The 12,131-nt window shown below is 35.5% G+C and overlaps 1 protein-coding gene across 1 annotated transcript in view; it reads right to left on the bottom strand.

Annotated features, from left to right (window-relative positions):
* Nucleotides 1-9,703, bottom strand: part of OVCH2 (ovochymase 2) — a 31,907-nt gene extending 22,204 nt beyond the window's left edge. Inside the window, exon 1 of the mRNA XM_084292962.1 lies at nt 9,651-9,703. The gene's annotated coding sequence lies outside the window, so the exon portion shown is untranslated. The remainder of the gene's footprint in view (nt 1-9,650) is intronic.
* Nucleotides 9,704-12,131: the final 2,428 nt, after the last annotated feature.

Genomic DNA, 12,131 nt, shown 5'->3' on the forward strand with positions numbered 1-12,131 from the left:
AAATCAGAGCAGGATGGTAGTTTTTTTTATTTATTTTTTTGTTGTTGTTTTGTTGGGGGGAGAGTACAGTAGGTGTGTTGTGGGTTTTTATTCTTTTTTTTTTTTTTCTCGGTGAAAGATGGCAGAAGTTACAGTCCCTACATTTAAATAGGGAAACAGAGGCAGAAAAGCCAGAGAAGAAATCTTTAACAGAGCCAGTAGACAGTTCTGTTTTTATCTCACACTATCACAGTAACACAGGAATACAGGAAGTACAAGGAAGGTCAGTCCAAGCCCAAAGAGCACGTAATTTAGTAGAGATGTGAAAAGTTAATAAGAACAATGATAAGAGAAAATATATTTTTTTTTATTTATAATTAAAGCACAGCCCCTTTCAGAAGCATCTGCACTCCTATTTATTGTTCTAGCTTCCACACGTTAATACATACACAGTAATCTCCATTGAAATTAAAGTAGGAATTGGTGTCTTCTGGCTTCAGCTCTGCCATAAGGTGGCAGAGCAACACCATTTCTGTCACAGGTGTAGTTGAGCTACATCTGACAGTCTGATAGTTGCTGCAATGAAAATATCCGTAGAAAAAAGTTTTTCCTCCTGTACTGCTATTGGTTGTGTAAGACAAACCTCATTTAAATCCAGTGAAATATCTAAAGTCACATCAGACCGATCAAAAGTCTTGTTCATAATCCTCTTATCAGACTTTCAAAGAGTCAGTTCTAAACTGTTTCCATGACAGCAGAGAGAACTTGAAGAAAACCAAGAAGCCTAAAATGCTATCTAATCAAAAGGAAAATTAATAGAAATAACAGTGAAACAATCAACACAGCTCTCCCTACATGATTTTTGTATGGCTTTGCCAGTTTGTATCTTACCCATGCTGACTGCTAGTGACAATCATTTCTGAATTGTTTCTCCCTTTGACAAATCTTAGCAGGATTCATCCTAGTACACATGGATAATCCTAGCATGTGGTTATACACTGATACAGCATTGTCCAAGTTTCCTGGAATTGTTTAAATTTTAGCTAGCTTAAAATTTCCTAACTAGATTAGCATGCTTACTTTCCCACTTCTGTAACTACCCCTCTGCCTCCAAGAGGCAAAGAAGGGGCAAGCTGCTTCTGCCACTACAACCACCTGCAGTACTTTCTGCCATAGGACACTCACTGCTTAGGTATTATCAACCAGCAATGGAACTACTAGTTCTCCCTTTTAGTGAAATAGGCTGTGCATGCTGTGCTGCAGTACATACCACACAGGAGGATTAAAGAGGAGAAGTACAAAAGCCTTCTAATGAAGTCAAGGAGACAGATTCCCTGTCTCTGCAGTAGTAGATGTAGCTATGAGTACAAAAAAAAAAAAAAAAAAAAAAAAAAAAAAAAAGGAAATTAGAAGTCTGTCTTACAAGATATTAAGCATTTTCAGAATTCTGAATATGTAAACACAACAACTGAGGTCTTTGCAAAAAGAATTGTGGAGAGATGAGGCAAGAAGAACCAGCAGCAAGAACTGGTATCTGGGATGAAGTCCAGGTCCCTGCTTTTAAAACAGGCAGAGCTGAGACTTCAGGTCTGTTACACACTGGGTAAATGTCTTCTCACCTTGCCAGAAGGATTCGAGATTTAAGACCATGAAGAGTTAATAATTCAACTAGTGTCTAGCATTTTCATTGTTACAGGCAGTAAAGAATCATGCAAGAAACTACTGGTTACTATTTCCAAGGAGCGTAAATAGAAGAGCAATAATCCAGAAGGCTGGACAACAGAAACTGTATGTACTGCACATAAAGTTAGTCACATAAAACTTAACAATTAAAAAATAGCACATTACGCATCTGGAAAGGTCAAAAAGTCATTTTTAAGTATACAACATTTCACATTAAAAAAATATATATATATGTTTTACCTTACAGAAGGCTGACTATGCACAAGAAATCACATCAGTATTTTTCTGGTGAACTACATCTCCACAGCCAGTCAAACTAAGGACGTTGAAACACTGAACTGATAAAGGACTACATAAGAGAAGTCATTAGCAGTCTATTTATTAGGACAGTTGAGAAGCTCTACAAAACCCAAAATCCATTAAACAAATGCGAATGCCAGCTAACACAATATAAATTCTAACAGAAAAAAAAAATGTTGTCATATCAAAACAGCTACGCTTGCCAAAAGGCCTGCATTTGAGGACAAATACTTTAATTATTTGCAGTGAAGTGGAGGAAGCAAACAGTCTTTCTGGAAGCAACTCTTTACAAGCCAGCATGGAGGTGCGTGTCTATTACATGGAAAAGATAAAGAGGCAGATCAGCAAGGAGTTCACTATGGGTCAGTTCAACCAAGTGGCTATTCAGAAGAACATCTCAGTCTTTTTCTGTTCTCTCCTCATAGATAAACAACACTCGTTTATGCTTCTGCCTTACCTGAAAGCCTGCATCCATCTCTAAACCAATTTCCCATGGAACCTTATGAAACTGCTGATGAAGACAGTAAGCAAAAGCTTCTAAAAGTGATTGAGAAGATGCAGCTGTGAACAACCTTGAAGATCAAGGAATGAAAGGAATGGGAAGCAAAATGTGCAGAAAGACTAACAACAGATACTTTCAGTTAAAAGCAGTAGCAGCCCATTCTTTCACCAGGACTGGGGTCCCAGGTGGGCTTCTTGTTCCATATCAGAGCCCCAGGCAGTTAATTACGTGCAATGCCTGTGTCTTTTTACAAAAACAGATATTAAGTACCTGTTCTAAACTCTCCCACCTGGGTTTCTAAGGCAATCTGTCATAACATAGAAGCCATCCAATGCTTTCATTGGTGGGAAGAAGAACTAACAGATAGATGTCCTGAAAGAGATTTCATGCTTTAAATATTATAATCAAGATGCAAGTCATCATCCTCACTTGTGTTTTAACAGGTCTTGGAGCAAAACATTCAAATGCAAAAACATTCATGGGTGGAAACACCACCTCAGGAGTTAGAAAGGGTATTACTTTAAGTATACTGTGACACTGTATTGACACTGGCTTTCCACTTTGCATGGCTATTCTAGGTGTTGTTTTTGTTTGTTTGTTTGTTTTGTGTTTGTTTTTTTCTGCTCTCCCCACCACAGGTGGCTGAAAGAGATGGCCTTTTCAGGCAAGCTATCTTACCATGGCATTGCATATTCAGCTTCATATCCAGTTTACTCTAAGAGATGTAAGACATAAAAAGGTTAATTACTAAATCTGGATGCCAAGTACCTGTGAAGCTACCATGAGTGAAGGGAGCATCTGTTTCAGATTCCCCATTCAACTTAATTGCCAGCTAAAGTGATCACTGCTGACACACAGGGTAATAACTTCTGACGTTTCCACAAAAGACAAACAAGAAGCACAAAATCCGAGTCTATAACAGAATGATTAAAATGACAAGATTACACTTAATTCTAGAAGAACAAAAAATGTCAAGGACCGATTTCCACACCACCCCCCAATACTTACTTTCTGGTGTTGGGTTTGAAAGGAAAAAAACTAACAAAGTAACAGTAAAGTTCTAGTTGAAAATAAAGTTATTTGATAGGTAGTGGCACCATGTTTAAAGAGAAAGGCACCAACTGCTTCCATGTTTTGCAGCTCTGAATTCTTCCAGTATTTCTCTTCTATGAAGTTGGTTTAATGATCTAAAAACAGTTCAATTTAGACATAGCTAGTTAGTATTTCCTACTAGTGGTTTAACTCTCTCTCCATTCTAATAGTGGAGACTGATCCAAAAGGGTTATCACTTAGCATTTGTAAAAGACAAGTGTTCTTTGCCTCTCTCTAACCAAAGATTTTTATAAAGAAAGCCTTCGCGGAATACTGTTGGAAAGAATATAAAATATTTTCAGCAGCCTACTATTCTAATTTCAAGTAATTTCATACTCTTTGAATATGTATGTATAGATGCTAAGCACCTATTGGTTCTGAAATGCAGAAACTACATGGCACATGAAACAGCAATAAAGTAACTAATTCATCCAGAAACTGACTTACTAGCTTAAGAGCAACACATTCCTGTTAAAAATGAATAGGCTTGGTTTTAAATTGAAGTCAAAGAGTGGAAGTTACATTGCATGTTTTTCTTTCAAAATAAAATATTTAACAGGAAAAACACAGGTGTGACTGATAAAGAAAGATTAATTGTAGCTTAAAACCACACACATGGATTGAAAAGTAGAGGGATCGGCTCTGCTAAGTGGCCATGCAAGTGTATAATTTAGACTGATATTTGTTATCACAGAGGAACTAGAAGTCTTTCATTTGTTTCCAGGAGTCAGAATTTAATATTCTTTCTTAAAGTAACAAACTGGCCAATTTCCCAATGTGTTCAGTGCCTGGAATTAATGAAGTGTTTACCATCAAAAGCATACAATTTTTTAATCTCAATAAGCCTAGCACTATGGCTAGGGTCAGTCAACTGAGTGGGTGGCAAGAGCATAGGTAGAACTTGAGTGGAGGAAGAAACCCGAGAAGCCGAAAAAAGCACCCCCTCAGAAATGGGAGAATAAAAATCCAAACACAGAAGCAACCTACAGGATTGTCATTTGTACAGTATGATATAGAGATGAGTGATGATTGTGAGTCCTAAGCTATCTGTTGTTAAATAACAGATACAGAATTACAGACAAGTGCTCTGACAACAAACAAACAATGTAGTGCGAAATTATTTTATGAGTCCTCCAACACAGCATTAGAAGAGAGGTCTTTCACTTGCAGTTTTGGAAAACATCACATTAACAGTCAGAATAGCATATGTTGTTGACTCACAGTTTACTCTGTGAAGGCTCATCAGATTCAGGAGGATTGTGCTGTTCTGGCCTATATTAGACTTGAATCCTTTTCCTAGTTACTATGCACAAAACTCTGAAAGTATGTGCTGTGTGATTTATGCAACAAAAAGCATCTTGCTGATGAAAATTGGGAGGGCCTGTGTGAAATTGAAAAGGTAAGATGGATTTGACAGATACAGGCAAAGAAAAAGCTAGACTAACAGCTGAATAATTATACTTACTTATTAATTTACAATTTAAAAACTGTGTTGAACAAGATGTCCTTGAGGGAACATGAAGCAAGGAAGTGTACAGTACAGCAAATGGATCTGGAAGTGTCCATTCTTCCTGCTAAGGACCTGCAGTAGATAACAAGATGTCTTGTTCTAGCCTACGCAATTTGTTCAAGATCTGTTAGCTCCTTGAAGTATATGATATATTTTTAAGCCCATTTGAAAAGATATTGCATAGGAGTGGTTAATGTGTGTTTGAGGAACACACTGCTGCCTTTTATGTCATGTAAATAAACTTGCAAAAAAGTTTCTATACCATAAATTGCAAAAAAGATCTCAGCTTCCACAGACTCCGCAGGTTTCCATGCACTGTAAGCAATATTGTAAACTGGCATCTCCTTAGCTGCTGTCCCTTAACTTGGAATGACTACTGTCCTATGAGAGTATATTAAGTGAGAACCTACCTAATGACAGACTTACTCAGACTAAGAGTTAACTTCTGCTCCCTGATTTATCTTCTTGGACAAGAAGCTTTATATACAATGCAAATTACAATCCACATAACAACAGTGTCGATACAGCCACGCCACATACCTATTAAAATGAGAACAAATACTGACAGTTGAATGACGGGAACAGTCTTGATACTATTTCCTTCCACTTCCAAAGGATATATTTCTCTCCACCCTGCAATATGACTGCTTTTGAGAAGACCCTGATTATTTTAAGCATTTGCCTTATGATTCTGAATCTTACTAAGAAAATAGCTATAATAGAGGAAATCATGCCTCCTAACTTCGGATTCTTGAATTCCACCTTAGTTATGTGTCTAAAACAGTAACTATTTGTGTCTCTAGACATCCAGTTCTGAGATAATTTCATCAGAAATGAAGGAACAGATGAAATATGGAACTTCATAAGGATAAAAATTTTCAGGTACATGACACTGTCTTGAATCTGGATTAAGGCTAACATGCTACTTAAAGTTAATAGTGGCTAAGCATTAAATAATTTGCACTGAAGTGCAATTAGTAAATCAGACTTCTGTCAACAAAAAACAGGAGTACAACTACTTTCTGACCCTTCTGGTAAGAGGCCAAACTGCTGTTTCTACAGTACAGATAGAACTGTCCCATATGTCCTTTGTATGCCATACTTTATGAGCCAAGAGCAGTTGAATATTTAATCCTTTTCCTACATCCATAAAAGGTTAATCAAGCAGTGGTTTTTAACTTTTCACTTCCTCAAAGAACCTTATGGAAATTTGATAATGACTTAGGATAAAAGTTCATGCTTTAATTTTCCTTGTGTCCATAGAAAAAACAATCAATAGGTCTTGCTTCTACACCAGGATGTTATCTTTTTTTTTGTTTGTTTGTTTGTAACTACAGAATTGCCATCCTGAAAAAAATAAAAATCAATTAGAATGAAATTAAAAGCTTCTGGTAATAATTGCTACACCTGCAATTAATGAATATAGCTGAATTAAGAGCACACACGTACAGAATAAAAGCCATTCAAAGCTGTCACTGTTCAATATTCCAGACAAACCTATTGTATAATCACTATCACCAATTGTATAACTAGTATTAGTAAGTCATAGTGGTTGCAAAGCAAAGAAAGACAAAGTATGTATCAACTATGCACTGAAGCTCCAGTATAGCATTAGAGAAGACAACAAATATCTAAAAAGCAGCACAGGGTTACATGTAGTTCAGGATGACAGAAGTAGTTCAGTTTGGTTAAGTTAGTTTGGTTAAATAGCCTTTAACTTGCAGTCATCTCCAGACAGAAAGGAAGACAAAGGTGTCTGAAGAAGCTCTGAAGAATGCTCTAGAAAAAGAAAGCAAGAAAACCTAGAGTTTAAAGTACCTGCCAACTTTTGTGTTTAAGTTTACAGTTATAGTATATATTAAAAATTGGGGTAGACAATACATATTAGCTCCTTTGAAGCTGTTTTAAAATTTCTATGGATTTATTCAAATACACAATGAATGACCCCAAACAAATCTCACATATGTCAGCACAGAGATGGAAAAACAGCAAAACACATTTTAATGCAACCCACATTTTTCCTGAGTAGCCCTTCTCTGGTTACTGTTTCACTTCTCTTTTAGTCTACTCAGCAGATTGTGAAATATGTAAAAAAAGGTATTATGAAGAGTTATGCTTCCCAACACTGTACAGAATACTTTCCAGATTCAAGTTACCACTATCAGCCTGTACATCATTTTTGAAAATACATTATGTAATACACAGAAAGGGCAAAATGTTTAACAGCACAAAACATGAGGGATAGCACCTTAAGGTTGTTATTCATTAAGTTTGAGGATTCTGAGCAATTAACATTTTAAACAGAAGCCAAACAGACTAAGCCACCGCATTTAGGTAATACACTAACAATGATACTTTCCTCTACCTCACCAAAAAATGTAGATGCTACAACAGCTGTGGTTGCTTGCAGTTGTTGAAATGGTAATCCACAAGCTACTGCTAAACTACAGAGCTCCTTTAACTTATGTGAAAAAGCACCTACCTATTTAAGCAAAACTGAAATTGATATTACAAGTGAGATGACAGTAACAGTAAAGAGAAAACTACCTGAAGTTCAAAAAGTTTCCATGACCCTGCACCACGTGTTTCGTTATTACCTCATGAAGATTTAATTTTTTACCTTTTGATTATTTTTGGGTTGATTTGGGAGGATGCTGGGAGAGAAAGGAGGTGTTGTTGGATTGCTTTTTTGATTTTTAAGTGCAATTTTCGCCATTAACTTGATTTTCCAAGTCTCTTGTAAGGGAAAGAACATGTTCATATATATGTATAGTAGGACAGAATTTATACATTTTATTTTCTACAAATTACACTAAAACCATGCAAAAATGCAATAAACACTAACAACATTTTAAAGGGATTTGTTTATTTTTGGTTTACAAACAAAGGCACACAATATTTCTGTTTATCTTATAAAAGCTCACAGATTTAGCATTTGTTTCCAAACGTGTGTTCCTATCGCAGAAAAACATTACAGGAAAAAGCAGATTTTTCCTGGTCCCAAATTTAAATACCAGTAACTGTTAAATGACCAAGTTGTTTCTTGTTTCAACTTCTTCTCTTATCTAACCAATTAGAATACCTTCTGTAATCTCCTAGTCAGTACAGTGAATCAAACTTTCTCTATCAAAATAAAGTTCAAGTCTGTTTTTGACCAACATCCATTACCAACATCCACTTGGTAAAGATACCAATAGTCAACAGATAACCACAACCTCCAAAGAGAAAGGTGGATTTCTAAACTGCCAAGTGTTTAAGGACTAGAGGTTAAGTGTCCTTACATTTGAAGCAATTCTTTTCTTCAGTTTCATAGTCAACAGAATAGATTCCTAAGCAGTATGGATCAGAAATAATCAATTAATTGGCTTCATTAGTTCCCAGTATTAACAAATCAACATTAAAAGTATCACGTGTAATGGTGATAAAGAACAAAAATTCTAAGTCAACTGCTTCACAGACATAATTTTCAGAATATGATGCATGCATTTTTGCAAACTTCAGTCACATGCCAACACAGGTAGAGGGACATCACTGGATTGTAGTCACCTCTGAAAAAACATCTGCAGTGCAGGAATGCTTAAGCATACTTTCAGATCTAGTAAGATGTTTGGGGAGGTAAGTTAAAATGTAACATACCTATTGTACTTGTTAAAGGATAACATCTTCAGTCACAGAAGCCATAATTTATTTTCAGCCACAGTCAGGTCACTCACACAAGGTGTGGTCCTAGAACATTTAGGCTTTCCATTGCTAGCCTTACATATATATACACACACAGGTCAATTTAAAAAGGAATTACAGCTGAACTACTAACTACATAATACTTAGCTTCAACAAGGAAGCCATTATCTTTTCAAAATGATATATACCTGCATGAAAGGTGTTCTCTTTAAAGTAAGTTTCCACAAGAATAGCAAAATAAGTTATTTACATACTTAATTCAAATAGGACAAAAAACTACCAAGGGCTAGTAAAATGTAGCTCTTGTGAAATTAAGTTATTATTTGCCTTTCCAAGCAGATTCAAGAACATTCACACACAGTATAAATTGATTTTAATGAAAAAACACTGGGCAAGGGTGCATCAGTAAGAGGAACAGTGCTCTCAAATAGAATTCTGTGCAACCAGAGTTTCAAGGGATCTTTATGTATTGCCTTAAACAGGGACTCAGGCTTTTCTTACAACTTGTTATTTGTCTGAGTTTTACCTACCAAAACAAATTACACAGAAAGAGTTTAAATTATTAGGTTTAAATCTGAAGAAATCTAAGTAATAGATGAAAAACTGTTAACATATTTCAAACTTTGAAGCAAGATGCCTCTTGCTCTGCTTGCCCAGTGAAACAAAAGGGTTTTATTGGGGCAGGGATGAGAGTGTGCTTATGCATTGGTCTATCCATGCATCAAATTTCATAGCTCAGAATAGCTTTTTTTTAAAAAGCTATTAATTCATGAAGTATTTGCTAGCATTACTTAGAATTTAAGAACGGCTATCTATCAATAAAGGCCTACAGTTTGTCCAACTACAGTTACCAGTAATATAAGTAGCAACTAGGCATAATAAATTCTTTTTAAATACATTTACCTTTTGAAGTCGGAAATGTAACAATCAAGTGCTGGCTCTGTATTCCCAACAAAAATCACTAAAAAAAAGAGGATGGTTGATCAATGAATATTTTTCCCCCTCATGGTAATGTTCCCTTGCATCTTTTCAATGATAGGATCAGTTCTGCTTTTGGAAAAGCAAATTGCTCATGCTGCCAAACACAGATTTTAAGCGAAATTTTGGGCTAATTTTGATCACAGAACTGAATCACTGAGTGCATTCTGAAAAATAGATAGGACAAAAGGCTTTTCCATAATGAAGGGAGGGTTTTTTTTCCTTTTAAAATCAAAGTAGTCACCTTTATGACCCTACTTTGAGAAGGGAAGAAGTGGCAAAAGTAAAGAAAGAAATTATAGAAGTCCTCCACTAGTTTTTTCCAGGATATCCACCAGCTTTTATACATTTCTGAAACTCAAAATCCTTTGTAGTTTTAGGATTTCAAATAAATAGGTCAATAAACTAGCAATTATGATGACAATATTTACCTTCCTCAATGTGGTGTAAAAATTAAAAGAAAAAAATAAGTATGTTAAGCAGACTTCAATCAAAACGTTCCAAATTGCACAGTTATGTTGGTCAGTGGTCTAAAACATTCTCTCCCCAGGCCAATGAATTAAAGTTATTTAAATACTTGTCTAATGCCAATTCAGACCGGCACTCGACCATTTTATTTTCTATGTCTTCTGGAAGATATACAACTAACGGTACATATACCATACCACATATTTTGCACTCCAATTTAAGATGAAATTATGCTTTTACAAAATGTGAGATGATTACAGGCTTTGTGTAGTTAGACCACCATATGCATACATGCCCTAATGTTCAGGTCTCTTCTTCAGTATCTCATAGTACTGGAGGCTCTGAAGTACGAGAGGAGCTTGTAACACAGACTAATCACAAAGTACCAGATATTTCTCGCCTTTTGTGATCTTGCAATAAAGATACGCCAGATCAGGATCACAAGAATTGTATTGAATCCATAGCATATATTCCTTAACCTAAGTGGGGAAAAAGAAAACAAAAGAAAACAAAACAAAAGAAAACAAAACAAAACAAAACAAAACATAAAAGCCAAGGTACCAAGAACTACAGGGAAAAGAACATTAAAATAACTTCTAATGTAGAATTTAATTTGTTCATCTATTCATCTCAAGATACTTTATTAAATTTGTATTAAGTTAGTGCATTAAGTAAGCTAGTAAGTTGAAGAACAAGCAGAGAAGGCCTTTTCAGTTGTTTGCTGCTCAAAGAGAAGCATGAAAATTCAGGAATAGAACCAGCCTTGTAGCTAACTACTTATATTACTGCTTCAGAATTTGCTTGGTAAAACCTTTGAATGCCACATTGACTCACCTTAAGACAGACATTCACCCAAAACCAGGCTAATTTCACCCTAGCTCCCTTCCAAGCATTTATAGGTATGTATTTAAAACGATGTATTTGTAGAAGCATCTATTACTGCTGACAAAAAAGTTTATTTTTCCAGCTGCAAAGTTCATAGTCTCCATGGCAATTTTAAACTCGTTCTTTCTCAGAGAACTTCCTTCTTAATCCTTTAAGGATTAGGAAAAAGGAAGTGCTGTTTTAGGGTATCTGTGATTTTTAGCAACTTTCTCATGTAAAAATAGAAGCTCCAAGATGACTTGAAACCAGAATTTGCTCAGATTTCTTAAAAAGAACATGACATCTTTGGTTCAGTAGACCATAACAATTTGTATTTGAAAGGCAGCTCTTCTTAAGAAAATACTCATTGGCCTTATGTCACTGTACAGGCATACTGGGTGTTATTTTGGCAGAATCCTTTGTACAAAGAATGTCAATTGTATTCAGTGCATTTCTGAACTGCATCTAAGTCCAAAACTAGAAGGGGACACCTCTTCAGCTGTGCCCACCATTATCAAAGATCACCATCTTTAAAGAGTATATTTGAGATTTTAAATTTATTTGTATTTTTTTCTTTTTTTTTGAAAAGAGACACATCATAAGAGAATTCAGGAAAAATGTAGTCAAAGTAAACATACAAGCATATTCACTTAGTCCTTTAGATCCCTCACTTTTTTTCAATCTTTTTTTCTATCAGTGTTAATTCTGTCAGTCAAGTCCTAGCTGAGATTCAGAATTAATCTCTGGAAATCCGGGAAACCTTCATTCCCATTAAAAATTGCCTGTAAATGTGTAATTCAGGCCTACAACACATCTAGCTGAAGCCCATAATTTCTCACATAAATTCAGATTACTTTGTTGCTATACCATGTGTATATTACAAGCATGTATTACAGCTGTGTCTCTGAATATGCTGTTGTAAGGTTAACACTGGCAAGTTTGGTCAGAATTCTCACTGAGATTGTGCCATGCCAATCTCTTTTGAAGATGACCTAGTCCACTTTCCTTCAGGTTGTCAGCATAACAGATAAGCAATATTGCAGAACAAGATAAATTGTTCTTTTTTCATTCTTT

This window comes from Netta rufina (assembly GCF_964035555.1).
Source record: "Netta rufina genome assembly, chromosome: 10".
NCBI classification, from domain to species: Eukaryota; Metazoa; Chordata; class Aves; order Anseriformes; family Anatidae; genus Netta; species Netta rufina.